Here is a 27,862-nt window from a genome sequence, read left to right on the forward strand (position 1 = left end):
AGCAGCAGTAAAGAGGACGGACAAGCGCAGTGTAGGCCGTCTCCTTAGTGCGTCGTACTTAGCGAACAGGCATCGTCAGAAGTAAAAGCAACATCTCCCCTTCCTCAATAAAGAATGAGGAGGAAATCAAACATCACAATCTGAAAGGAAATGTGAAGTTACTAAAGTGATTACAAAATCAAACGAGATTTACGAGAAATTTGGCAGTATGAGCCCAAGTATGACGTTGTACCGCTCTCTGGACTACCTGCAAGCACAAATTCGGCTGATAAGGATGTCATGAATACGTTGTATCCTCTCCTGAGACCAGCTAGTGCAAAACTGTCCTACTGGCCCCTTATATACTGAATACTGGCACTGCGAAGGAGTTGACACAGGTGCTGGTCCCACGTATCTTCTATCGGGACAAACCCGAGGATCCTTCTGGCCACAAGGGTATGTCAAAATTACGCAGACAGTTCACAGAGACAGATACCATGTGGGCAAGTGCATTGTCCCGTTGAAGTGCGCCACGACACTGCTATATGAGAGGTACCACACGAAGACGCAGTATGTCGGTGTCGTACCATTGTGCCGTCAGAGTTCCTCAGTCACTACCAGTCAAGACCTGAAGTCATACCTGATGGCCCCCACACTATGACGCCAGGAGTCCTCGGAAGAATGGGACCCACCCGTCCCCAGGTGATCCCCTTATTCGCCAACGAACGTTCATCCGCGGTAATTCAGAACTTCGTTCCAATGCTGAACAAAATGCGACGCCATTCATCAGCAGTCCACCCTTCCCCGTCACGACACCACTCCAGATGCAGTCATTGCTGTGCACCCTACGCATGCGATGGTAATCCCCTATTCCGGCTGCAGCAGGTCTTTGACCATTAGTTTGGTATGAAAGAGTACGCAGGGGTTAGGACGTGCCTAGGGCACAGTACAGTGATCCTTCATGAAAATCAGACGTGAACGACCGGAACCTTGACGACGAATATGCCTGTCATCAGGTTCCCAGGCAGTCCAACATGGGGTCAGTGCAACATCTGAATTCCCCACGAATCTGGAGTTGTACGATTCGATCAGCCGGTCAAATGGAGACTCACAATGGGCCCTTTCATACTGTCAGGTGCTGATAACGCTGTCTCAGAGTACACTGCATCTCCGTGTCATTCACAGTGATCACCCAACGTCTGACACTGTTCACGTCCCTTTCTATATCCCACCAGGCCTGTAACAACACAAACACGAGCAACACTCATGCAGTCTGGTGGCAGTTTTACTGGGACGGAACATGATTAGAAACTTGCAAAGTGCAGAGAGACTTGCAGGTTATCAGCGCATACAGCAGAGATCTGCTCCTCCTCCAGGCATATTTAAAAAGAGGAAAAGTTGCAACACCGTTTGATTAGGCGTTCGGCGTTCAGTCACTGGGATCTGACAACTGGGAAGCATCCAGGAATATCTGCGTAGAGTAGTTTAACGTGGAACGTTCACAGAAACCTAGAAAACAGACTCAGACTCACTAGCTGAATCGTAACAGCAACTGGAGAGATATTACAATGAAGGTCTATCCATCGCGGAGTGCCTTAGAAAATTCCGAGAGACCTCCTTCCAAGCAGAACCAAGAATCAAACTATACTTCCAACATACGGCTTGCGAATCGACCAAGATGGTACAATTATACTAATCTGGACTCATGCGGAGAAGTATCGACAATCCTCCTTGTGAGAGGGGGGGGGGGCGGCGGGGGAGAGGGGGGATGATACTGTTCCAGTAGTCATCTCACGTGCCGACTGATAGTAAACGACTAACTCTCTGCAAGGATCCACTTTCAGGCTGCCTATCTAACAGGTTCCGAGGGCAACAAAAACTTAGTTTTCAGTAATTCATACACCGTACTAATGGATCGAATTTAAAAGTTTAAAATCCACTTATTAAGAGGTATAGTCACATGCTGAAGGTTAAACACAATATATTAAGTATTACAGTTACAAATTGTGGATACGTCATGAAGCAGCGTTACTCAAGTCGCGGAAATTACCCAGACTATATTCATACAGAACTTAGACGCTTCCAACAAACTTCACACATAATATCAAATCTCTATGAAATTTGTTCTCGCTGACATCACCCCCCCCCCCTCCCCTTTCCGACAAAATGATGAAAGGAAAAGAAGTTATCGGCTACTACATTTTCAGTGTTCGTGCAGTAAACCTTCAGCACGAAGCATGAAGTTTTAATTGCGGGCCTGTTGCTTCTTTACTACTAGCTCCATTCGCAACACATTTTGCACCTACATATACCACTGAATGTACCTGCAAAATTACTATATAATTGTACGACACATAGTTCAGGAAACGTGATGTCATGAACACTGAGATGCGTGAAAAACTAGCTTTTCTAAACCTTTTCCCGCTTACAGGCTTAATGTCATATTTATAACATCAACTCATTTGTAAAGTAATAAGACGTTTGAAGCTGTTTTTTACATGGGAGTAAGATTATTTATAGAATCTGGGGTGGGAGTTCACTGGTTACTCACACCAAACCAAAAATTACGTTATTTACTTGCATTTATTTAGCCTTGTATTTTGTTATTTGTTCGAACCGCCTGTAAGTTTAGTTATTGTTCTTACAATCAGGTTGCTTGGTAATGCTTACAGGGGAAAAATTCCTTTATCACAAACTATGTAAGATATATACGTGAAGTTTAAAAACCCTCGTAGGAAAATGACTTCTTTGAAGAAGTTAATGTGGCTGCGAACCCAAATGTAAAAAAGAATAGTGACACCAAAACATTTCCTTCGAGTATTATAATATTTGAAACTGCACATCCTGCAAAGAACAAAATGCAAACACAGAAGGATACTCCACGTTACAGAGGATGCAGCTATATTATGTATTGTTGTTGTTGTTGTTGTGGTCTTCAGTCCTGAGACTGGTTTGATGCAGCCCTCCATGCTACTCTATCCTGTGCAAGCCTTTTCATCTCCCAGTACCTACTGCAACCCACATCCTTCTGAATCTGCTTAGTGTATTCATCTCTTGGTCTCCCTCTACGATTTTCACCCTCCACGCTGCCCTCCAATACTAAATTGGTGATCCCTTGATGCCTGACAACATGTCCTACCAACCGATCCCTTCTTCTGGTCAAGTTGTGCCACAAACTTCTCTTCTCCCCAATCCTATTCAATACTTCCTCATTAGTTATGTGATCTACCCATCTAATCTTCAGCATTCTTCTGTAGCACCACATTTCGAAAGATTCTATTCTCTTCTTGTCCAAACTATTAATCGTCCATGTTTCACTTCCATACATGGCTACACTCCATACGAATACTTTCAGAAATGACTTCCTGACACTTAAGTCTATATTCGATGTTAAATTTCTCTTCTTCAGAAACGCTTTCCTTGCCATTGCCAGCCTACATTTTATATCCTCTCTACTTCGACCATCATCAGTTATTTTGCTCCCCAAATAGCAAAACTCCTTTACTACTTTAAGTGCCTCATTTCCTAAACTAATTCCCTAAGCATCACCCGACTTAATTAGACTACATTCCATTATCCTTGTTTTGCTTTTGTCGATGTTCATCTTATATCCTCCTTTCAAGACACTGTCCATTCCATTCAACCGCTCTTCCAAGTCCTTAGCTGTCTCTGACAGAATTACAATGTCATCGGCGAACCTCAAAGTTTTTATTTCTTCTCCATGAATTTTAATACCTACTCCGAATTTTTCTTTTGTTTCCTTTACTGCTTGCTCAATATACAGATTGAACAACATCGGGGAGAGGCTACAACCCTGTCTTACTCCCTTCCCAACCACTGCTTCCCTTTCATGTCCCTCGACTCTTATAACTGGCATCTGCTTTCTGTACAAATTGTAAATAGCCTTTCGCTCCCTGTATTTTACCCCTGCCACCTTTAGAATTTGAAAGAGAGTATTCCAGTCAACATTGTCAAAAGCTTTCTCTAAGACTACAAATGCTAGAAACGTAGGTTTGCCTTTCCTTAATCTTTCTTCTAAGATAAGTCGTAAGGTCAGTATTGCCTCACGTGTTCCAGTGTTTCTACGGAATCCAAACTGATCTTCCCCGAGGTTGGCTTCTACTAGTTTTTCCATTCGTCTGTAAAGAATTCGTGTTAGTATTTTGCAGCTGTGACTTATTAAGCTGACAGTTCGGTAATTTTCACATCTGTCAACACTTGCTTTCTTTGGGATTGGAATTATCATATTATTCTTGAAGTCTGAGGGTATTTCGCCTGTTTCATACATCTTGCTCACCAGATGGTAGAGTTTTGTCAGGACTGGCTCTCCCACTGCCGTCAGTAGTTCCAATGGAATATTGTCTACTCCGGGGGCCTTGTTTCGACTCAGGTCTTTCAGTGCTCTGTCAAACTCTTCACGCAGTATCGTATCTCCCATTTCATCTTTATCTACATCCTCTTCCATTTCCATAATATTGTCCTCAAGTACATCGCCCTTGTATAGACCCTCTATATACTCCTTCCACCTTTCTGCTTTCCCTTCTTTGCTTAGAACTGGGTTTCCATCTGAGCTCTTGATATTCATACAAGTCGTTCTCTTATCTCCAAAGGTCTCTTTAATTTTCCTGTAGGCGGTATCTATCTTACCCCTAGTGAGATAGGCCTCTACATCCTTACATTTGTCCTCTAGCCATCCCTGTTTAGCCATTTTGCACTTCCTGTCGATCTCATTTTTGAGACGTTTGTATTCCTTCTTGCCTGTTTCACTTACTGCATTTTTATATTTTCTCTTTTCATCAATTAAATTCAATATTATGTATTATACTCTTATTTTTCTTTAGCTGACCAAATAATTAACAGAAACAATTCAGCCAGGAATGTTCGTGTTCCGATACGTGTTTTTTCATGCATATACGAAACAACGACTGCGTTAAGGCAGCGGTTCTCCTTTGTGAAGTTGGTTTCTGCTATGCCACCTGCTTCAGACTCTCCTCTGCAATGAAGGGGAAAATAACGCGCGCGGCGCGGTCGGGAAAACGAGAAGAACGCGTTATTGGTCCGCAGCGAGCAATGTAACGGAACATTGCCTGTACAAGTGTCCTTTGTAATATTACAGAACCTTAAGTCACCAGAGACTTTTTTGCAGCAAAGCATGTAAAGGTGTGCACTGCGATGTTATATACTACTAATCAGAGAAGGATTATTAGAATGTTAATGTCATATCGACAATGGTATCTTTCATGCCAATTATCACGTACCTGTAAAAACTGTTAGGAAAAAAAAAAACTTGTACTCTTCGTACACGAAATCCCGAAGACTTAAGAAATCCCAAAGACCCAAGAACAGAAGTGTTCCTAGAATTTCATACAGCATCGATGCAGCACTTCAGTGCACCCTACACCGGTATCTGTCTAGTTTTGCAACGGAGTTGAGTATTGATACCCACGCTGAAGGCAGCGGATTATCCTGGATACGGCCATAATAGGTCATGTTATATATTAATGAATTGGGTGATAATGAACAAGCAGTCTTAAGTTCTACCTCAATCTATAAATATTACTAAAGTAAACTCCCTGGCAGTGGTTTTCTATCTGTGTGTGCACGCTAATACCAGGAACTTCTATAGTGGATGTGATACTGTTTTCACTAACAGATAATGCTGATTCACAAGAGAGGTTTCTGCATACTATCTATTACCGACACTACAGGCAAGACGTTCGGCCCTAGATACTTAGTGCAAAACCGTCCATGTCACTCGTCAACGACTGTAAACTATTTACGAGGAGAACACGATAGGTGCCACAGCCCTTATTTCAAACAAATGGCTCCAAGCACTATGAGACTTAACTTCTGAGGTCATCAGTCCCCTAGAACTTAGAACTACTTAAACCTAACTAACCTAAGGACATCACACACATCCATGCCCGAGGCAGGATTCGAACCTGCGAGCGTAGCAGCAGCGCAGTTCCGGACTGAAGCGCCTAGAACCGCTCGGCCACAGCGGCCGGCTAACCCTTACTTCCAGAAACATCGTTCAGTCGGAGAAGACTCAAAATAAGGGAGCAAGTGTCTTCGCTTACGCGCAGATACTCTAACGATTCACACAAAATAACGGTGACAGTTTGCAGTCTATTAGTTTCCTCCCGGCAATTGTCAGCAGTGTATTATGTTTCAGGAAACTCACGTCACTTGTCTTCATTAATACAATGTATTAATTTGCTACCGGTTTCGGTCAAAGAAAAATTAGCTCATGGAAGTCACATGTCAAACCTTTTGAATCATAAAATCGCATTAGCTGTTACATTCATGAATAATAATAATTCAGAACAGTCATTTTCCCACATCAACAACCTTTATCATGTGCACACACACAGTAAACTAGACGTATTAGTCCGACAAATTGTCATTAAGGGTGTCATAATTTCAGCCGAAATTGTGTCACAGTGGCTAGCTTTGCGGTATCTCAGTTTTGCACCCCATCTTCGAAAACTGAATTTTCTATGCATTTTATTTTATCTGTGTATTTTTCATTTATCTACTTATGTTCTTAGAGGGTTGCTACACTAATTTTTCTTCCCAAATTAGGGGATACAAGGGCGTTATATTAATTGTAAAATTAGAGCTGTGTTTCACAGTATGTATCACATTAATTACGTAACATATGTGTGTGTGATATTTTCAGACGTCACGGTCTTTTTAAATTCTGATATTCTTATATTCCATCCTTGTATCAATTCTTATTTTTTATTATTCAGGAAGATTTAGCGCGTTCCCTTGGATGATAACCGATCGTAGAAACATTCGAGAACATAGAAATTCCGAACACTATGGGCAGCGCGTGAAGACACGTTTATCGCAGCGAAACTACATCGTATGAATCTCATTCGGGAAAGAAGGGTCGTTAACGTTGTTGAAGATTTCACACATTGGCAATAATGCCGCGGTGAATCACGTATAACGGACCACTTTTCTCAAAACTGGAGCTTGCGATTGATTATGAATCAGATACGCTACGGGAATTTCAACGAAAAAATTTCAAATAATTCTGAATTAACAACAAATTAATGACATTCATAAGAAATACAAGTAGTAGACGAATAAGGACAATGTTAATTCAATATACATTGGAAAACATTCGCGTAGTAATCTTCTACGGACATCGGTTAATAAATGAAAAAACAAAATAAAGAAAATTAAAAAAAAAAGAGCAACAGGGTTTCAAACACGGAGCGCAGAACTGGATAGTTCGCGACGTTAGCCGTTTCACCACCATTTCGGCTGAGATAATAGCATGCTAAAAGCCACGTAAAGTACCTCGAAAACTATGACAACCTTTTCTCAGAACCAGTCTAGTATATACGGATAATCCGAGAAGGGTGTTCTCTTATTTAGACCACAGAGCGAAGTTTCTGGAAAATCGGCTTTTTGGCATTTGGCGTATTTTCCTCCTCAGGATATGGAATCGACTGCAGTCTTGGATTTTTTCTCGAATGACATTTATCTACAATAAAATCTAGTCCCGACCCACCATAAAAGAATAAATCCTTTAGTTACTACCCAGTCAGATGCGACAAAATATAAGCCTATTGTAAACATTGACGCTAGATATTACTATCAAAATAGAGCACGTCACGAGATGTAAAAATTCAGGAGCGAAGAAAAAAACGTTAGATTGTTACGTCTTAACTTCTAACCGGCGTACGAGAAACCTGATCTGACCAAGTTATGGAAAAAGCAGATATTGATCATAACACACTCCAATGACGGACGAAGCAAGGGTGACATCAAAGTAAACTAGAATTGGTAAAAGGGCATTCCTGACCAACAGAAGTCTGCTACTATCAAACAAAGGCCTTAGCCTGAGGAAGAAATTTCCGAGAATGTACAGCTGGAGCACAGCATTGTGTGGTACTGAGACATGGACTGTGGGAAAACCGGAACAGAAGAGAATCGAAGCATCTGAGATGTGGTGCTACAGACGAATGTTGAAAAATTAGGTGGGCTGCTAAGGTCAGGAGTCCGACGACTAAAAAAAAATAGTGACACACACACACACACACACACACACACACACACACACACACACACACACACACACACACACACAGAGAGAGAGAGAGAGAGAGAGAGAGAGAGAGAATCGCGAAAAAGCAACTTGGACCTTTTCAGAATTTTATACGAATAAGACCGTCTAAGATCACTACGCCATGTCACCATCAGATATCAAAAAACTTTGAATCTGCGGAACAATGTTTAGTATCACAATTAAAATCTATATCTAGTCGGAGCAGGGTTGCTATCTGATGGAGGCTACTGCTGAAATGTAATAAAGACTTTAATCCAGCGATCTAGACAGTTTTATGAGTAAAATAATGATTGCGGACTCATACCTAAAATTTGTTTCTTCCATTAGTGAATTCCAGAAATCTGCTTTCAACGTCTACACAGGCCCCGATGCGTCGAACACGTAGAAACGTGAACCTAAACACAGATGCAGTTAAGCAATATTTACTGCACTGAGCCATGCAGGAATGCGAAGGGAAGAAAGTCACATGACAGCCTGGTATCAGATGAGCAACATATACAGCGCTCCAAAGCTCCAAGTGTATTTTTTAATTTTTTTAAAGGTGATAGTACTCTGCCTAGTGAAGTTATATTCTTCAGCATAGTAACTTTAATCACTGTCCATTTCTCAAGGACTTCTATTAGAGATTTTGTTGCAAGAGAATCGAAATGTACACACATCAAAAAAACTTTTGCATCACCCCGGCTCCCAGAACTCGGGAAGGTAGACGTTGACTGTAGATATTGTATCACAGACACAGTCTCTTTAACTGTTCGCAGATGTTGTCACTAAACCCGCCCAAACGCGTAAACAACCATGCATGAGCAGCGCCTATTAGACGGAGGGGATCCGACAGCCGATCAGTTCCAGTCATTCCACCAGGAAGGAGGTACACGGCTCGTGTTGTCTGTAGCTCAACCATGCCTAGATGGTCAATACCGCGGTTCGATCGCGTCCGTATTGTTACTTTGTGCCAGGAAGGGCTCTCAACAGGGAAGTGTCCAGACGTCTCAGATTGAAGCAAAGCGATGTTGTTCGGACATGTAGGAGGTACAGACAGACAGGAATCGCTCAGGCCGCCCAAGGGCTACTACTGCAGTGGATGACCGCTACCTACGGATTATGGCTCGGAGGAAACCTGACAGCAACGACACCATGTTGAATAAAGCTTTTCGTGTTAAGACTCAAACTGTGCGCAATAGGCTTCACGATGCGCAACTTCACTCCCGACGTCCATGGTGAGGTCCATCTTTGCAACCACGACACCATGCAGATAAATGGGCCGCTCAGAATTGGCATCACGTTCTCTTCACCGATGAGTGTCGCATATACCTTCAACCAGAGAATCGTCGGAGACATGTTTGGAGGCAATCCGGTCACGCTGAACGCCTTAGACACACTGTTAGCGAGAGCAGCAAGGTGGAGGTTCCCTGCTGTTTTGGGGTGGCATTATGTGCGGCCGACGTACGGCATGGCGGTCATGGAAGGCGCCGTAACGGCTGTACGATACGTGAATGCCATCCTCCGACCGGTAGTGTAACCATATCGGCAGCATATTGGCGAGGCATTCGTCCTCATGGACGACAATTCGTGCCCCCATGGTGCAAATCTTCTGAATGACTTCCTTCAGGATAACGACATCGCTCGACTAGAATGACCAGCATGTTCTCCATACATGAATCCTATCGAACATACCTGAAATAGATTGAATGGTGCTGTTATGGATGACGTGACCCATCACCCACTCTGAGGGATCTACGCCGAATCGACGTGGGACAATGTGGACCGACAGTGCCTTGATGAACTTGTGGATAGTATGACACGACGAATACAGACATGCACCAATGTAAGAGGACTTGCTACTGGGTATTAGAGATACCGGTGTGTACAGCAATCTGGACCACCACCTCTGAAGGTCTCGCTGTATGCTGGTACAACATGCAATGTGTGGTTTTCACGAGCAATGTGCAGGTCCCGGAACTCTGGGAAGCGAGACGAGACAAAACTTTTTTAGGTGTGTGTGTGTGTGTGTGTGTGTGTGTGTGTGTGTGTGTGTGTGTGTGTGTGCGCGCAGACTGAATCGATGACAAAGTTTGTACCAAGACCGGGATTCGAACCCGGATCTCCTGCTCATGACTGAGTTTATGAGGAATACCAAGTGAGTTGAGGAGTGAACAGGAATTTGGATTGAAGGAGGCGGCATGCTAGGGTAGTCCGTGCAGTTGTGCAAAGCCACTGTTCCAGGGAGGCGTAGTCGTTCGCGCATCTACTCAATGAGCAGGGGACCGAGGTTCGAATCACGAACTGGGTCCACGTATTCATTCGCCACATCAATCTGCTTGTATACATCACTCATGTTTGAGACCTGGAAAGGTCTCTGGAACCATGTAGTTTCATTTTGGAATCAAAATGTTTCTCAAAAAATCTATGACTCTCGGACATATTGGTAATTCACTTTCAGTACTGTGTTGTATAATTACGTTCGCGACTGATCCATTGATTTGTATCCACTTGACAGGCAGCTTGTCCCTTTCCCTAATACTGATTTCGCATGTTCCCTCCATTCCATATCGATTAGTACTATTAACCTTAATATTTATACATTTGCCTCTAATCTCACATCTGAAGATTTTTTTATTATTATTCTCGACTATTGTCTTACCCGCATTTCAAGAGCTATGCCATTCAGTAAATCAGTGTAACTACTGATACGTTCTACAGTACCTCACCTTCATTTAACTAGGATATTCTCGTGAGGGCAACAGAAACGTCAGAGAATGATCTGCCGGTGTTACCGAGCATTTGATAACTGTTTACGAACACAAAGCATTAATAGTGCCATCACGTTTTCTTGGGGTTCTCACGATGTTACTCTCGCTTCTGTTGGATATTCGTCGTCCAGTGTAACTTACGGGATACTGGATTCTCTCCACCAAAAATTCAGCTGAAGTAAGCATTTGGGAAGGTAGTCCTGGTGGTCGTATTACGGTTATCAGGGAACATTACGAAACCGTAAACTAATGAGGCGTGATCTATTTATTTGTATCTTCTTTTCGAAAGATAATGTACTTGGACTGATCGAGCACTGTTTCACAGAAGTGACATTTGCACTTCGGTTTTAATACTTTTTTGCAATCTGTGATTCTAAGAAGAGTTCTTTCATCCATCTTATAAATGGGCCACGTCTGTAATCTTAACTAGTAACGGAATGTCACCCAAAACAGGAATTACTATCAGAACGTATGCAGTGTAAGACATGTTAGACGTCGCCCGTGCGGCTTATCCCGTATTAAATTTGAATAGCTTTAATTTGTTGAACACTTCGATGACTGGGCAACTGGTCTTCGTCAGGAATTGCCAGAGAGACCTTGTTGTCTGTCGCCTCAACTGGATTGAAACAGACCGGGTCTTGAAAATGCAAATCCATGGTTAAGAACAAGAAACAAACTTAGGGCCAATGGGAAATCGTGTACAAAATGATCACATACGTATTCACATACTTCTACTTAGTCAATGTAAATTCAAAGGAGTAACATAACGCATTCCTGAAACAGAATGCAACTGAAAATATGAGCGGCACGGGGCCAAAGATACCTACACTTCACGTGCATCGCAGAGTATTTTATTGTATTGCATTGTATTGTATTTTATTGTATTTAACTGGGGACCTAGAAACGACGGAGAGACTTCGTACCCGCCGTAACGCTCAGCAGTTCACAACCCCACCACAGGCTATAGCAGTCCACTCACCCCACCGCCGCCCCACACCCAACCCAGGGTTATTGTGCGGTTCGGCCCTCCAGGACCCCCCGGGAACGTCTCACCAGACGAGTATAACCCCAAAGTTTGCATGATACAGTAATTACAGTGTACGCGTACGTGAAGAAAGTGTTTGCCCAGCAATCGCCGACATAGTGTAACTGAGGCGGAATAAGGAGAACCAGCCCGCATTCGCCGAGGCAGATGGAAAACCGCCTTAAAAACCATCCACAGGCTGACCGGCACACCGGACCTCGACACTAATCCGCCGGACGGATTCGTGCCGGGGACCGACACCCCTTACCGCCGGGAAAGCTGTGCTTTAAACCGCACGGCTAACCGGGCGTGCTATCGCAGAGTAACTTATAGCGCTGTTATCGTGACCCTTCTGTAGATGACGTAATAAGCCGCATAATATAATACACGAGTTTTGAGCTAACTACTAATCATAGATGTGTTTTTATTATTTAGGAATACTGCAACAACATAACCCTTAGACCCACATCTTGAAATATTTTCCTTCATTTATACTTACTTCCAAACATTTTATTTTAAAACTTGTATACTTACCATTCCCTCTGTAAGACAAAAGTAAGCATGGAAATCTGAATAAAGTTATGGCCTATTACAACATGGGATAGGTAGAACCACAGTTGGAAACCAGTCTGGCTATTTAGTTTTAGACTTCTTACCCTATAGGCCAATGCTATGTAAGTGGCGTAAGATAGCCAGTGACTTATCACGACAATAAGACTGGTGCATGTCATTGAGAGGGGCTTTTCATGTGCATTCGAGAAAACACCTTTGGATACACGTGAAGAGTTAACCGTTTGTAAATACTTCGATAATGAAGAGTACCTCTGTCTCGCTTACAGGCAACAAGTGAACGATGCAACAGGTGGCGACAGAAACCGGAGGGGTGATGCGCTCGCTCAGTGTGTCTTCACTCAAGCAACGCCGATCTCTAGACGGAAATGCCTTCCAAAGTAGCAGTCAGTAGTTCAGGAAATCGTTACAAAGGGAACTGTTTTCCTGAAAATGCTACCCACAATGTTTCTATAAGACCTTCACGATGTGATAAGAGAGACAGTCTTTCTGTTCTGCGCCGATATCCATTTAAAGCCTAGTGTTTCCATTGCGACCTCTGATAGGGGGAGGGGTGGAGGGGGGGGGGGGGAATGAAGGATTTGCCTTAAACACAGATGGAAGATGATGCAACGGACATCAAGCTACCCTAAGCCAGAAAATCCTCTGCTGATTCAGCAAGCAGAAAGATAAAACCACTGATTTCATAACATTTACGAAACAAAGCAACGTTTCTTTCCTCATCACGTCACTCATTACGTTGCCAATGAGTATGAACAACTCTTGTATAATAGAAATACTGCTTTCAATGGACGAAGATTTACCCATGTACTTGTCCTATCTAAATCAAAGAAAATTTAAAAATTTTATTTAAATGTCTCACGAATACAAATGTTTTAATGCAAGAAGTACATAGAGAGAAATATCGTAATTAATTTGCTTCTGTTGCATAAATTTACGCAATTTTAGGAGAAAAAAAAACAAACTTCTATGTAGGTCAATAGTCAAGACGTTTAATTGTTATTTACGAAAGCAGCTGTCTCAATAGACTCAATTATTTAGCATCATATACTGTGGTAGATTCAGAGTCAGTTTCTTCAGCTCACAGTAATGAGAAGATTACAATCTACAGTAAAAGAAAACTGTTGTTACAAATTAGTATATCTACTGATGAGCATCCAGGTGTTGTTGTCGTCTTCAGTCCAGAGATTGGTTTGATGCAGCTCTCCATGCTACTTTATACTGTGCAAGCTGCTTCATCTCCAAGTACCTACCCCAACTTACATCCTTCTGAACCTGCTTAGTGTATTCATCTCTTTGTCTACCTCTACGATTTGTACTCTCCACGATTCCCTCCAATACAAAATTGGTGATCCCTTGATGTCTCAGAACATGTCCTGCCAACCGATCCCTTCTAGTCAAGTTGTCCCACAAGTTCATCTTCTCCACAATTCTATTCTGTACCTCCGCACTAATTACGTGATCTACCCATCTGATCTTCAGCTCTCTTCTGTAGCTTCTTCCGCTCTCTTCTGTAGCACCACATTTCGAAAGCTTGTATTCTCTTCTTGTCTAAACTATTTATCGTCAATGTTTCACTTCCACACATGGTTACGCTCCATAAAAATACTTTCAGAAACTACTTCCTGACAAATCTATACTCGATGTTAACAAATTTCTCTTCTTCAGAAACGCTTTCCTTGCCATTGCCAGTCTACATTTTATATCCTCTCTACTTCGACCATCATCAGTTATTTTGCTCCCCAAATAGCAAAACTCCTTTACTACTTTAAGTGTCTCATTTCCTAATCTAATTCCTTCAGCATCACCCGACTTAATTTGACTACATTCCATTATCCTCATTTTGCTTTTGTTTATGTTCATCTTATATCCTCCTTTCAAGACACTGTCCATTCCGTTCAACTGCTCTTCCAAGTCCTTTGCTGTCTCTGACAGAATTACAATGTCATCAGCGAACCTCAAAGTTTTTATTTCTTCTCCATGGATTTTAATACCTACTCCGAATTTTTCTTTTGTTTCCTGTACTGCTTGCTCAATCTACAGATTGAATAACATCGGGGATCCGGATGTTACACGCATCATAACAACACCGCCTATTTTGGCATTGGGCCATCTTTAGAATCCGAAACAGCCTCAGTCCTCTTCTTTGATTGCAGTTTCGCTTCTGGCCCCAAGCTACTGTATTTATCCACACTAACAAATCTGCGCACAGAATCAGTTGCACAGAAATTCGTTTTTACTTTCGACAAGTATGACACACATGTTGAAAAAAACCTCATTGTGAAGTCCTAGTGTAAAATATCCTGCACTCAATCACCATGGCAGATTAAAACTATCAGTGGGACCGGGACTCGAGCCCGCGACATTACCTTCCACAAAAATACTCATCGACTGAGCTATCCAGCCACGACTCACAGTTTCGACTCTGCCATAAGGAGAGTTGCTCTGGCAGAATTTTAAAGCCTGAGGAAGAATTCTGAGTCGTGTCTGCACGCTCATTAGATAAGAGGAGTGCCGCCGAAGGCAAGGTTCCTGTTTCGAGTGACGGCCCGAAACACAGTTTTAATCAAGTAGCAAGCTTCGAAACAGCACCCAGACCCATGCAGAATGTAAAGATTCATCCTGGACTACTGTACTCTTTCACGTAATATGGGAGCCAGCTATTTCGCAGACAAAATATTTGATCAGGTGAACATCTGCAACCGAGGAACATATTTACAGGATAAAAATCCGCTTCAGTTGCCGGTAAATTTCTTAATTTATTCCACGACCGGTTACGAGACTTAAAGCTTCATCTTCAGGTGCCCCCTAATAATTATGGGAACATAATTAGGATTAGTCACTTCCGTGTCGAGCTGTCCGGGTGGTTGCCGGTCCTACGGACCCATGCGTTTGTTTGACGTGGATGTGGTCCTCCCTGACTGGCCCGATCGCCACACATTTGTGTTCCCGTAATTACTTGGTGGAACCTGAAGATGAAGCTTTTAAATTTCGAAACCGGTCGTGAAACAAATTGAGTATATTACTGGCAATTGGAAAGGATTTTTATTAAATATATTCCACACACCTTAATGTACCCGATCGGTCAATGCTATGCCGTGCTATCTGTGGTTGCAGTTCTGTGACATCCTCCAGGACATTCTTCAAAGAAGTACATCCACGGAAGAATTCTATGGCCTATTTCTCAACTATACAAAAGAAAGAGCAGACAGCTTCAACGACATTCGATGATTTTTTTGGCAAAAAACAGTCCACAATAAGGAATTTCATGACGACAGATAAGTCGAGTTTACTCATTTGAAAAAAAGACACAAAAGACCACTTCTTTTTTTTTAATTTTATCGGTATCTCTTCTATATGAGTGGGCTTCAAAAAGTGAGTTGCCAATGTCAGCCTTATACCATTCCATAACAAAAGTAGCGCATTGTCAGAAGAGAGTATGTGTTCTCTGCGCACAGAGTTCTCCTGTGGTACGGTTAAAAGGTGCATCACAGTCTGCGAATGAAATGCCGCGAGAACTTGAAACTTCCTCTAACGTTGAAATACGCGGGGCAGTACGAATCTTGTGGGAAAAACGTTTAAATTGCACACAGATTCACTGAGAAAGTCTTCCAGTATATGGACCAAAGGAAATGGTAGCAACAATTTAACCACTGCCCTCCGTATTCACGTAGCGCTTGTCGAATGACTCCGTGAGCAAGGAGCGAATGTCTACAGTCGAGGAATCGAACGATTGGTAGAGAGACATTGCGACTATACTAAAACGTAGTGTCATGTGTCTTTGTCACTTTAAAGTGTAGCACATCATTCTATAGAAGTTACTGGACCTGTCAAAATAACGTGTAACTTACTTTTTGAAGACCTCTCGTTTTACGTTAGTAAAACATCTATCGGTTACAACAAATTTAAGGGTGACAGACTGCTCGTTATAGTATTGCCGCCCCATCTGAAATACTTTCTTTCCATCTTTCAATACACACATTTTATGCTCACTCTAAGTTGAATGACTAGGTTGGATGCACTGACCGTTTCAAAACGTTGTATAAACTGAAGGATTGCACCGTTGGAACAGACGCTTTTGTTAGTGTGCATTTATGTGCCGATAAAAAATATCAATATCAAGGCCATCTCTGAAAACCCGCGAATCTCCACCTTGCCTTCGAAATTATATGTTTTAATAAGTTACAAACCATACAACTCTACTGTGGGAAATTATCTCTACAAGGCATTTAACAAGACCCTTAGGGCACGGTGTTATTTTTAGCACAGAATGAGGCTACTTTTGCATCATTAAACAAATGTACTATGCAGCATTGCGACGGCGCTCTGAACAACGGAATCTTCTGGCCTTCTAGAACATACCTCAACTCCTTCGCAATCAACGGGTAGCGACAACTCCGTAACTTCGAGCAGCAAAGTCCGTTTTACTTCCACAGCTTCGTTATGGCCCTGTAAGCTGCAGGGCTTCTCCTTAGAAGAAAAAATTCAATTAAATATAGACCCTTGTAACCACCTAGCCCCTGTCGACCACAGCGAACTCCAGGTTTAAGAAACAATTGGGGGCGGTCGTTACGTAAAGCTCCTCGAGAGCTATGCCGTTTCCACTCTGCGAAAGGCGCCGACTGCCGTATTATACTGATCTCGTGCGCCTTTAAGACCGGTATAATACAGCAAAGCCTCATCAGCGCTAAAACCGTTCATTGCGAAAGAAAGTGCCATGCGCGTTCGAAGTTGTGCCAATGCTTGCTTGCTTGCTTGCTTGCTTTCTTTCTTTCTCTCTCTCTCTCTCTCTCTCTCTCTCTCTCTCTCTCTCTCTCTCTCTCGCTCTCTCTCTCTCTCTCTCTCTCTCAAAAATCAGAGTCTTAAAAGTAACACCGTTTCTTTAACAAACAAAAAACTCAGTTATATCCTGTCGTGCTTTCTTTATTTTACTAAGCAGTCTTTGATATTAGTATTTCTACAACGCACATAATGATAGGTCAACAGAACGGTGACATCTATTGCGAAATTTCTTTTGTCGAACCTCTAAGAACACCAACATGAATTCAGCAAACGGAGATCTTATGAAACTCACTTCGCTCTGTTCGTCCACGAGATCCAAAGCGCCGTAGCCAAACACGACCTTTTTGTTTTTGCTTGTTCAGAAAGACATTTGACACGAATCGCACTACAGTTTCGTGAAAATAATACGAGGTTCTGTGTATCGGACCAGATTTGTGACAACATACAGGACGTCGCAGCAAACAGAACTCAACATTCTGTGCTTAGGCACAAAACCGTCAGACGTAAAGGTATTTTTGGGAGGACCTCAAGCCATTGTTATAAGGGCGCTACGGTTTACAATATATATATATATATAAATGATTAGTGAATCAAGTTGATTAATGAGGATTTTTAGAGAGAATTCGGTCGCCTATTGACATGTAGCAATTGCAGAAGAACGGAGCGAAATACAGAAAGACGTGCTGAGGACCGATAACTTGTGCCTTGTCTGGCAAGTGCCTCTGAACGTAAATACATATTCCGCATAAATAATTGAGGTGATCCACTAGAGGTCGATTAATCCATTGGCGACTAATCACTGAAAACAGAACTATCGTAAAATACCTAGTAGTAACCGTCTGGAAAGACCTCAAATGGAATGATCACATAAATCTGATTGTACGAAGCAGATGCCAAGCTGAGAGTCAATGGGAAAATCTTGACTAAATGTAATTCATCCACGAAAGAAGTGATTTACAAAACATTTCTACTGTGGATTATTATATAATACTTATCAGCCTGGGACCTTAACCAGCTTTGATTCATAGTAGATAGAATATTCAGCAAAGGTCGGCGCCTTTCGTCACAGGACTGTCTCGTCTGCGCAAGAGCATTATGGAGATGCTCAACGAACTCCAGTTGCAGATGCTACAAGAAAATGGGGGGGTGGGGGGGGGGGGGGGGGGGGAAGGCGGTGCGAAAAGTGTCAAGGAAGGTTCGGGCAACATATTACTTCCTCCCACGATACGTCTCGCGAAATGACCACTGGTGTGTAAAGCACAAATTACGACTCATTATTTAAGATTTTTTTCCTTGAAATATTTTGTCGAATTCGTCGATTTGTTCGGGTAGCAGTCTGCTCCTTATCCCGGGTTCCCTAGTTGCACGGGACATACCACTGCTCCTAAGGCACTATGCTAGGTCCGATATCAACCGTCGCTGTATGACGAATCTCGTCATCCTGATCTCTCTCGATTCGTCGGACATATAGAAAAGTAACTCAGCGGTGCTACTGTTCCATTACAAGTGGCATAGGTTAACAAGAACTGCGATGAGCCAACGAAACCTTCCTGACACTGCTTCAGTAATGTCGTCTATGATGAGCCAGGTTGATCCGAACTGAGTCACTAGCTCCCGCTCTGCACTTTGTGTTTGCATGAAGTGGGCATTCCTCGAGTGCCCAATCCATACGGACATTATTCTGTTTCCTTTCTTCGGATTTGGTGAAACTGTCACACCCGTTAGAAAGAGGGGCAATCAATTGGAGGGTATTCAAATAATGGAAACCGAGTCTTCTTTTGATGTTTGGAAAGAAGTTTTCAGTTAGATTTCCTTTCTCGTTGTCTTCTAATTTTCGTTGCCGGAGAAAGAGTTATCACTTCTTATTTATTTTTGGTCTGGGGCCTCCACTAATATGAAACTCTGAAATCTGTAGCAGGCACTCTTCGTCAAATGCAGTGGTGTGAAGGTACAAACGGCGCTGGCTGGGCGATCCGCAATGTTATACGTATCTACACTGAAGTTACAAAAGTCGTGGGATACCTCCAAATAATGCGTAGGACCACCTTTTACCCGGCGTAGTGCAGCAGAAACTCGACGTGGCAAGGACACAAGCCGTTGAAAGTCCCCTGCAGAAATACTAAGCCATGCTGCCTCTATGGCAGTCCATAATTGTGGAGTGTTACCAAGACAGGTTTTTGTGCAAAACTGACCTCTTGATTCTATCGCTTGCGCCTTGTCCCGAGGTTACGCAGTGTCGGCCATGGTTAATCGGATTTGGCATGTTAATGTTAAGGGGTTGCTGGATGCCCTTCCTGCCACCACCCTGTACCCCCAAGGACGGAATTAGTGAACCCCAACTGTCTGTCTAGTGGAATCCATGAAATAGTGTGAATGGGTTCAGATGTCTGCAAGCTGTGTAACTGAGGCAGAACGTGGGAACCAGCCCGGTATTCACCTAGCGGGATGTGGAAAACCGCCTAAAAACCACATCCAGGCTGGCCGGTACACCGGCTCTCGTCGTCAGTCCGCCGGGCGGATTCGATCCGGGGCCGGCGCGCCTACCCGAGTCCAGGAAGCAACGCATTAGCGCTCTCGGCTACCCTGGTGGGTAAACTGACCTCTTGATTATACTCAAATGTTCGATGGGATTCATGTCGGGCGCTCTGGATGGCTAAATCAGCCGCACTAACTGTCCAGAATGTTCTTCAAACAAATTGCGAACAACCGTGGCCCAGTGACATGTTACATTGTCATCCACAAAAATTTCATCGTTGTTTGGAAAGTGAGGTCCATGAATAAGCATTTCCATTCAATGATCAGTTCAGTTGGACCAGAGGACCCAGTCTATCCACGTATGCACAACCCACATCATTATGGAGCCACCAACAGCTTGCACAGTTTCCTGTTGACAACTTGGGTACATGTCTTAGTGAGGTCTGCGCCACACACTAACCGTACCATCTGCTCTTACCAACTGAAATCGGCACTCGTCTGACCAGGCCATCTCCTTTATAGATAGGCTTCACTTTCCTGTAACTCTTCCATAAACTGAAGTCGCCCAGTCACTTATCCTACTATCGACTTAAGTGTTCGAGCCATCTCATATCGCTTTGCAACGTTACGTCTAGACATTTAATTGACATGACTGTCGCGCGAGTACACCGCTAATACTGTATTCGAACATTACGGGACTGTTTTCGCACTCATCTGCGTTAACTTGACTTTTTCTACATTTAGAGCCTTTCATTACACCAGTTAGAAATTCTTTTTAAGTCATCCTACATCCTCCTAAAATTACCGAAAAAGACACTTTTCGATATTCTACAGCGTCAAAGGCTAAAAGTTGTAGATTGCTGCTCAACCTGGCCTTCCGATCGTTTTATGTATCTAGATAACAAGAGCGATCCTACCACACGTCCCTGGAGAAATCCCCAATGTAAGCTTGTTTCTGATGGGCAATCGCCGTCCAGGACAACATACTGGGTTCTGTTACGTAAGAAGCCTTCGATCAGTTCCGTGTACTAGGACCTCTAACTGTCTGCAGATGGGCACTGTGAAAACGTTTCCCAGAAATCTATGAATATGGAATTTTCCTATAGACCTTTATCCACGGATCACGGGACATCATGCGAGCAAAGGGCAAGCTTAGATTCGTAGAACTGATGATTTCTAAATTCGTGCTGATTTGTGGACAGAAGCTTTTCTGTCTCAACGAAATTTATTACATTCGAACTCAGAATATGCTCAAGAATTCTACAATAAACCGATGTTAAGTAAATTTTCCTATAATTTTTTGGGCCCGTTCTTTTACCCTTCTTGTATATATTTGTGTTCAGCGAGATATTTACAATGAATACAAGCTGAAGTAAGGAGCTAATGCCGAATAGTATCTCCGTAAAACCTAATTGGGATTCCATCTGAACCTGGCGACTTGTTTTCTAATTTTTACAATTGCTTATCAAAGCCAGGGAAGGTAAGGGGCAGCGTACCCGTCACGCACCAGCCAACGCTTGATTTATTCTGAACGCAGCATACGCTTCGGGATGCGCTTGGAACATTTTGGGTTGATTTTTACATGGTAAACGCTCTTAATCACTCTAGGGATTATTATGGATGATATAATAACGCAAACACGGCATGCAAGTATTAGGGTAAGAAGAGATAGGTACAGTTTTCCAAGTATACAAATTTAACTAGGGAGAGTCAGAAAAAGAAATGTCACAATGTTCCCGTTTTTTTAATGTATCATTGTCATCTCACCAGGACCAGAATGAACCTATATCTGGAAAAATAACCGATGTAGACTGTCAAAGCACCTGACGATGAGCCCCTAGGGCTCGAAATGCATCATGTGTTGAAATAAAATCACGACTATGACTGCAGGCGGTTGTTCTTTGTTTTACGAAAGTAATACCGTCACGAAAGAAACACCGACAGAAATAGATAAAATTAAGATCCAAAATTATGCTGAAATCTCGGTTTTCTTATTTTACGTTAAAAGGAATGCGGAGAGAAGAACGCCAAAATGCTGTAAAAATTGAGACTTTTTGACATTGGGTTAAAATTTATTGCGCGAACACGTGGGCTTTCTCAATATTTCGTAAAAAATAGGCATAAATCATTACTTAACTCATTTTATTGCTAATATGGACAACGATCAAACAACTTATGCCTATTTCCCATTCTCTTTGCAGTTTATTCCACAGATGGTTAATTGTTTGACACATGTTTGCCAACTGTATGTGTCCGTGTAGAGGTTCTGGATGATTTCTTCTTTTCGTAGGACTAATACAAATCGTCTTAGGTCATCCATTTTCTTGTCTTCTATATGCACATATCAATTATTCTCTGCCAAAAACGGTGTTGACGACATGAAATATTGAGGAAGTCCTTATCTTTGTACATATGGTGGTTTCTCTTCGGTTTAGGTGATACAATGGCTGCATAATACAAAAAATTCCAGAACATACGGGATTTCTGTACATCATGATCGGGCTATATGTTTAAAGTACAAAATCATAAGTAACTCGATTTGATCAAAAACGGACATGTGAGGTTTCTCAATACTCCCATTCAGTGTATTCTGGTGTTAGCATAGCAACTTACGGGCCCAGACACTTGCACAGTAACCCACAGCACGCACAGTAAAGAAAGCGACAACAGTTCCAGCAGGGGTAAAGGTCAGAAATATCCCTGTAGTTTTTTCAATGACCCACATAAAAACAATGCTCGCCACACAAAGAGCGGGGTGGTTATTCTGGAGAGAGACTACAGCAGCGCCCAACGCTCCAGAATAATCCATTTTCATCCAGCCAGCGTCACGAACAAACTAACCACACCCATCAGTTACTGGCATGGTTAACCCATTGTCAGTCATAGATACAACAGTGCTTTGCAGAAAGCTTTAAATGCAGCCTGTGTATGAGAAGTGGCCGCAGAATAACGAAGAGCAATATGCATTAAAAGATGGCACTTATTTGATTCTGCTGCTTATGGATCACAGCTGTTTGTTCTTGCAGTTACATGATATCTGCAAACACCAAAAATAATTTATATTTACTCAAATGTTCACTTGGTTTCTGTTAAGGCCGGTGCGTTCCCCTACGGCTGAATTTCCACGCAATAAAATAGTGTCTTAATTTTTCACTAATGCCAATAAATCACCTAAGGGCGTGTTCGATTTACCATAATATTTCGTAAATATTGCGTTGTGGCGTCCTCCAGTTGAACGGACCTGCCGTTCACAGAGAATCCAATGCAAAATTTTCTGGAAATAATGTGCTTGCTGCCATAGGGTGGGAGGGAGGGAGGGTCGGTTCCATAATCCTTAACAGCTGTTCTCATATACAACAGTCATGTCAAATGCCATTTATACAGTGTACTAAGCAACAGTGCACAGACTTTAACTTGCTCAAAATCTTATGGGTAGGCTGATGGCGTCTACCAAGATTCACGGAAACAAATGAGATCTAATCTTACAACAAGGTGATAATGAGGAATTTTTTCGAAGGTAACTCGAAGGCAGAATAAAAACTAAAAATCAAATCTGCAGCGGGAAACTTCAGATAACCTGAAATCTTTGTAGAATTTTCCGAGAATAATAATATTCTCCTTGACAGCCAAGACAACACAAATTTATAGACCTATCAGAATTTTCTCCGTAATGAACAAGCTATTTACTAACGTCATCAGCAACCACATAGAAAACATATTGTATTTTAATCAGGCAAAGGAACAAAGCTGACCTTAGAAGAGAATACCGATCCCATAGAGCATCTTCGAAACTGAACGACAAATATGAATTAACACATTGACTGGGATTCACGTATTTTGAGATATCTTTTAACTACGCTTCAACTAATCTATACTGACTAGCCTTGAAGAAAAATGGCACTCTTTTAACCTATTTTAGCATACTGAAGAACATATAGATTAATGCTACCTCAATCACTAAACTGCATATAGTAGTACAGCCACCAAAACCATTCGCAGGCCTTCAAGAAGTTTCCCTATTTCACATCTGGAAAAAGAAGGGAAGCCTCTTAATGGAATTCATTAGAAGCTATTCGAGAGTAGCCGCGGAAACTAATCACAGTAAGGCTAAATAATGTATAATCAAGATACTGGAAAGAAAATTAACAATTAAGTCATGGAACAGTGGGCGAGGTTTTTATTGAGGATAACAAAACAACAGCTACATGGGCACGAAAAGAAAAAGTAAAAATGACTAGAGTCCTTCTGGTAAATAGCAGAGTTTCCAAAACTAAACTTCTGAAGTATGTGAGGAGGAAAGTTTACACAACAATATGTAGCACTATTTTTGACTTAGTAATAGTATGAATGTGACACTTTTTCGGTTTGCTTTTTCATTAAATGTGAGTTGTTCATAGGAGCAATGGAGGTATGTATGTTGGGAAATCGTGGCAGAGGCGAAGAAGAAAGGTAGAGGGAGGAGGGAGGGAGGGAGGGGGAGAGAGAGAGAGAGAGAGAGAGAGAGAGAGAGAGAGAGAGAGAGAGAGAGAGAGAGAGAGAGAGAGAGAGAGCGCTAAGGAAATACCGAGGCAAAGCCTTAATCGGAATTGAACACGTACCATTAGAGAACATGCAGGAGCATGGCCCTAAAAACCGTTAAGCATGCGAAAGCCTATGTGGGGCTTTTATCGAACAGTGGATGTACATACTGACGGATGGATGGTTCTTACTAGTTTTCTAGGCAATTACGATGCTTGGATATGTATTTATCTATGGGATTCTAAAGGCTAAGATGGACTTTAGAATTTAGCAGCGCATCGACATCGAGGGGTTAAGTAGAGGAGAGAAATTCCCAGTGTACGCTTGTCTCTGATGGGCAATCGCCATCCAGGACAACATACTGGGTTCTGTTACGTAAGAAGCCTTCGATCAGTAAGTTATAAGGGAAGTTACAGTTCGGCGTGGACACCGAAACACGATGCAGCTTCACATTTTTCACATTAATAAACACTGAAGTCATAAACCAGAAGTGACTAGTGACAAAAATCTTAGAACTCGTCAGGAATCCAACCTCACACCTTCCAGCCCGTAATCTAGCAATTACCCCCCAAGCCACGCCTCAATCGGAATACAAATTGAAGGGGTCGCCGGAAGATAGTGCGTTACGCTGTTATTTGCGACATCAGTATCTGATCGTCTTTTGTTGCGTATATATGCCAGTCCGTTGTATGGAATCAGCGCACGCGCACGTGGAGACGTGACAGAATGGCAAAAAACAGCTATCTTACTTAGACGCGCCGATGACAACATGGTGAATGAAGTTATCCGATTTGTTGGTGTATCAACGCGGACTGCCAACATGTCTACAAGAAACTGCGTCCATTCGCATCCACATAGCACGTCGTAAGAATAGTGGAAATCCTAAATTCAGAAACGATTACCGTCATCACCTTATCTGTTGAGTTTTCAAATGCACACCACGCTGGTAACAGGTAGCTCCTTATGTTCCGCTAGAATTTAAGTTATTGGTTTTTAATTTGATCGAACATGCACTACGTAAACATACGCTCTTGTGGTTCAGCACTCTTCCGACGACTCCTCCAATTCCCTGATACGCATCCGTGGTTTCATTGAAGTTGACAACTAATAGTTATTTTAAAGAGATTGTTTTTCCCGTGATTGTCCAATCCAAACAAGTGTTCCGTCCCTAATGACTTTCATATTGAGACAACGTTGAACTTACAGACTTCTCCCAAACGCGGTTCTACTGCTGCGTCAGCTGTTTTGTACAGTATTCGACGGCGGCCTATCAACTTGAGAGGAACGTGGCATCCGACGGAGACGGCCGAATGATTTAATAGCGTCCGGAAGATGGAGTTGCCTCGATATAAACACTGTCGGCGCTGACACAGACAAAATCCCCACGCCGCCGTGACCTCGGGCCATGACTCGCCGCCTCAGATAAAGCGTCCAGACGGCCGGGCGACTGACCGAATTCGAACCGGCGGCGTGGCGCGGCTGGACGCGACCCGCGGGCTCCATTGGCAAGTGTGTGTCTCGCGGGGCAGACAGGCGGCCGGCCCCCCATCCGGCCGCCAGCTGCATACGTCGTCAAGCTATCCGCGGACGGACGCTTATCAAAAGTACTCCGCACCGAACCGCCGCCGGCCGGCTCACGGGCCGTGGAAATTTTCGATGTGCTGCGCCGCTCCATCTTAACGGGGGCGCGCGTCAGGGGAAGGGGCGACTGCGCTGTGTTTCCCGGGTCTGAGTGGAACTCGGCTCACAACCTACGACTCTACTGTTGCCCACAAAAAACCACAACGCTACACGTACACATCGCGGCATTCGTAGCCTTATCCGCTGCTTGGGATATTGACCGCGTAATACACTGTTGACTCGCAATTTGATGAGCACTTATTCGCCTTCAGAGTAACTTATCAAGCAGAACACACCATAGCTACACAATTTGGGGCTGGGCAGTAACTGAAAGGAATCTACGTGCATATAGAATGACTTCCTGCAGTTTCTCCCACAGCGAAAAATCAGGAACTAGGCTGTCTCAAAAACGTTCGACATGTACACACGTACTCCGCAAGTCACCATACGGTGCGTGGCGGAGGGTAGCCGGGACCACTATTAGTCACTGCCTCTTCTGTTCCACTCGCAAACAGACGGGAGTCCAATCTCTCTAATCTTTTCTTCACGCTCCTTACGCGAACTGTAGTGGAATCTTTCTGCGGTCAGCCTAAAATTCCGGTTCTCTGAATTTACTCAATAGTGCTCTTCGAAAATAACGTCACCTTCGCTCCAGTGATTCCCTTTTGAGTTTCCGAACCATCTCCGTAACATTTGCATGTTTTTCGGACCTACCGGTAACAAACCTAGCAGCCCGCCTCTGAATTGCTTCGATGTCTTTCTTTAATCAGACCTGGTGAGGATCCCAAACGCTCTTAACAGTACTCAACAGTGGCTCGGACGAGTGCCCTAACGCGGTCCCTGTTACACATGAACCACACATTCCTAAAACTCTCCCAATAAACCGAAGTCTACCATTCGCCTTCCCTACTACAATCGTTACATGCTCATTCCATTTCGTATTGCTTTGCAATGTTAAGAGTAGATACTTAATCGAAGGTACTGTTAGGAACCACACTAATAATGCTGTTCTAGTACATTATGAGTTTGTTTTACTTACTTGTCTGCACTGACTTACATTTTTCTTCATTTAAAGTTAGCTGCCATTCATCAGACCAGTTGGAAATTCTGTCTTGTGTCGTCCTAAAATCACTGAACGACGATACCTTCCCATACACCACACCCGCCGACTACTGCTTACTCTGTCCTCCGGATAGAGCGTTCCTATCACACTTTCCTAGGGCAGTCGTGACGGTACCCTCCCTTGTCTACGATGAACGCTCGTCGAGGACAACTGTGTTAAATACGATGGTTTTGGTCTCCGAGAAAGCACCTCAAAATCCTCACAGTTTCATAATTTGACCTATCCACCAATCAGCCGCTAGAGAACACTTTCAGCCTGCCCGCTATGTTGCCTATCTAAAAAATTTTATCACCTTCCAGACAGACACACTCATACATGTAGGGAATATGGTGTCCGAGGACGGATTTTGAGCTAAACATTTTACTCAAGGATTTTTCGTGTTTAAATGGGTCCATAGTACTTTCATCTTTTTACAGTCGCGATGAACATTAGCTAATCGGCAAAACCAACTAGTGTCATTGGAAACCGAACATAACTATAATCAAGAATAATCAAGAATAACCTTCGCCTGCTACACGAGTGACGTCTTACACCGACACCAGCAGAGTGCGTTACGGTGTTCAGTATTTGCTAGTCTTTCGATGCGTATATGTCAGTCCGTTGTATGGAATCAGCGCACGTGGAGACGTGACAGAATGGCAAAAAACAGCTATCGTACTTAGATGTGCCGATGACAACATGGTGAATGAAGTTATCCCATTTGTTGGTGTATCAACGCGGACTGCCAACATGTCTACAAGAAACTGCGTGCGCTCGCACCCCCACATAGGACGTCGTAAGAACAGTGGTCGCAAAAATATGCTAACCGACAGGGACAGAAGAAGAGTGTCACGCCTTCTCAGTGACGGCTGATTTCATACCTGGTAGGAATTCCTGCTGTCTGTGATTTCAGGCCCACTTCACTTCAAACCGTTTCCGAGCAACCATTGCGAAGG

The 27,862-nt window shown here is 43.0% G+C and overlaps 1 protein-coding gene across 6 annotated transcripts in view; it reads right to left on the reverse strand.

Annotated features, from left to right (window-relative positions):
- LOC124605280 (DNA ligase 3) overlaps nucleotides 1–27,862 on the reverse strand; it is a 640,740-nt gene that overhangs the window by 471,885 nt on the left and 140,993 nt on the right. The window contains exon 1 of one of the 6 annotated variants that reach the window (XM_047136856.1): nucleotides 25,389–25,462. The exons of the other annotated variants lie outside the window; for them this stretch is intronic. The gene's annotated coding sequence lies outside the window, so the exon portion shown is untranslated. Of the gene's footprint in view, nucleotides 1–25,388; nucleotides 25,463–27,862 lie in introns of those variants that run through there. 6 annotated transcript variants of the gene reach the window in all.

Source organism: Schistocerca americana, chromosome 3, assembly GCF_021461395.2.
Source record: "Schistocerca americana isolate TAMUIC-IGC-003095 chromosome 3, iqSchAmer2.1, whole genome shotgun sequence".
Lineage (NCBI taxonomy): Eukaryota > Metazoa > Arthropoda > Insecta > Orthoptera > Acrididae > Schistocerca > Schistocerca americana.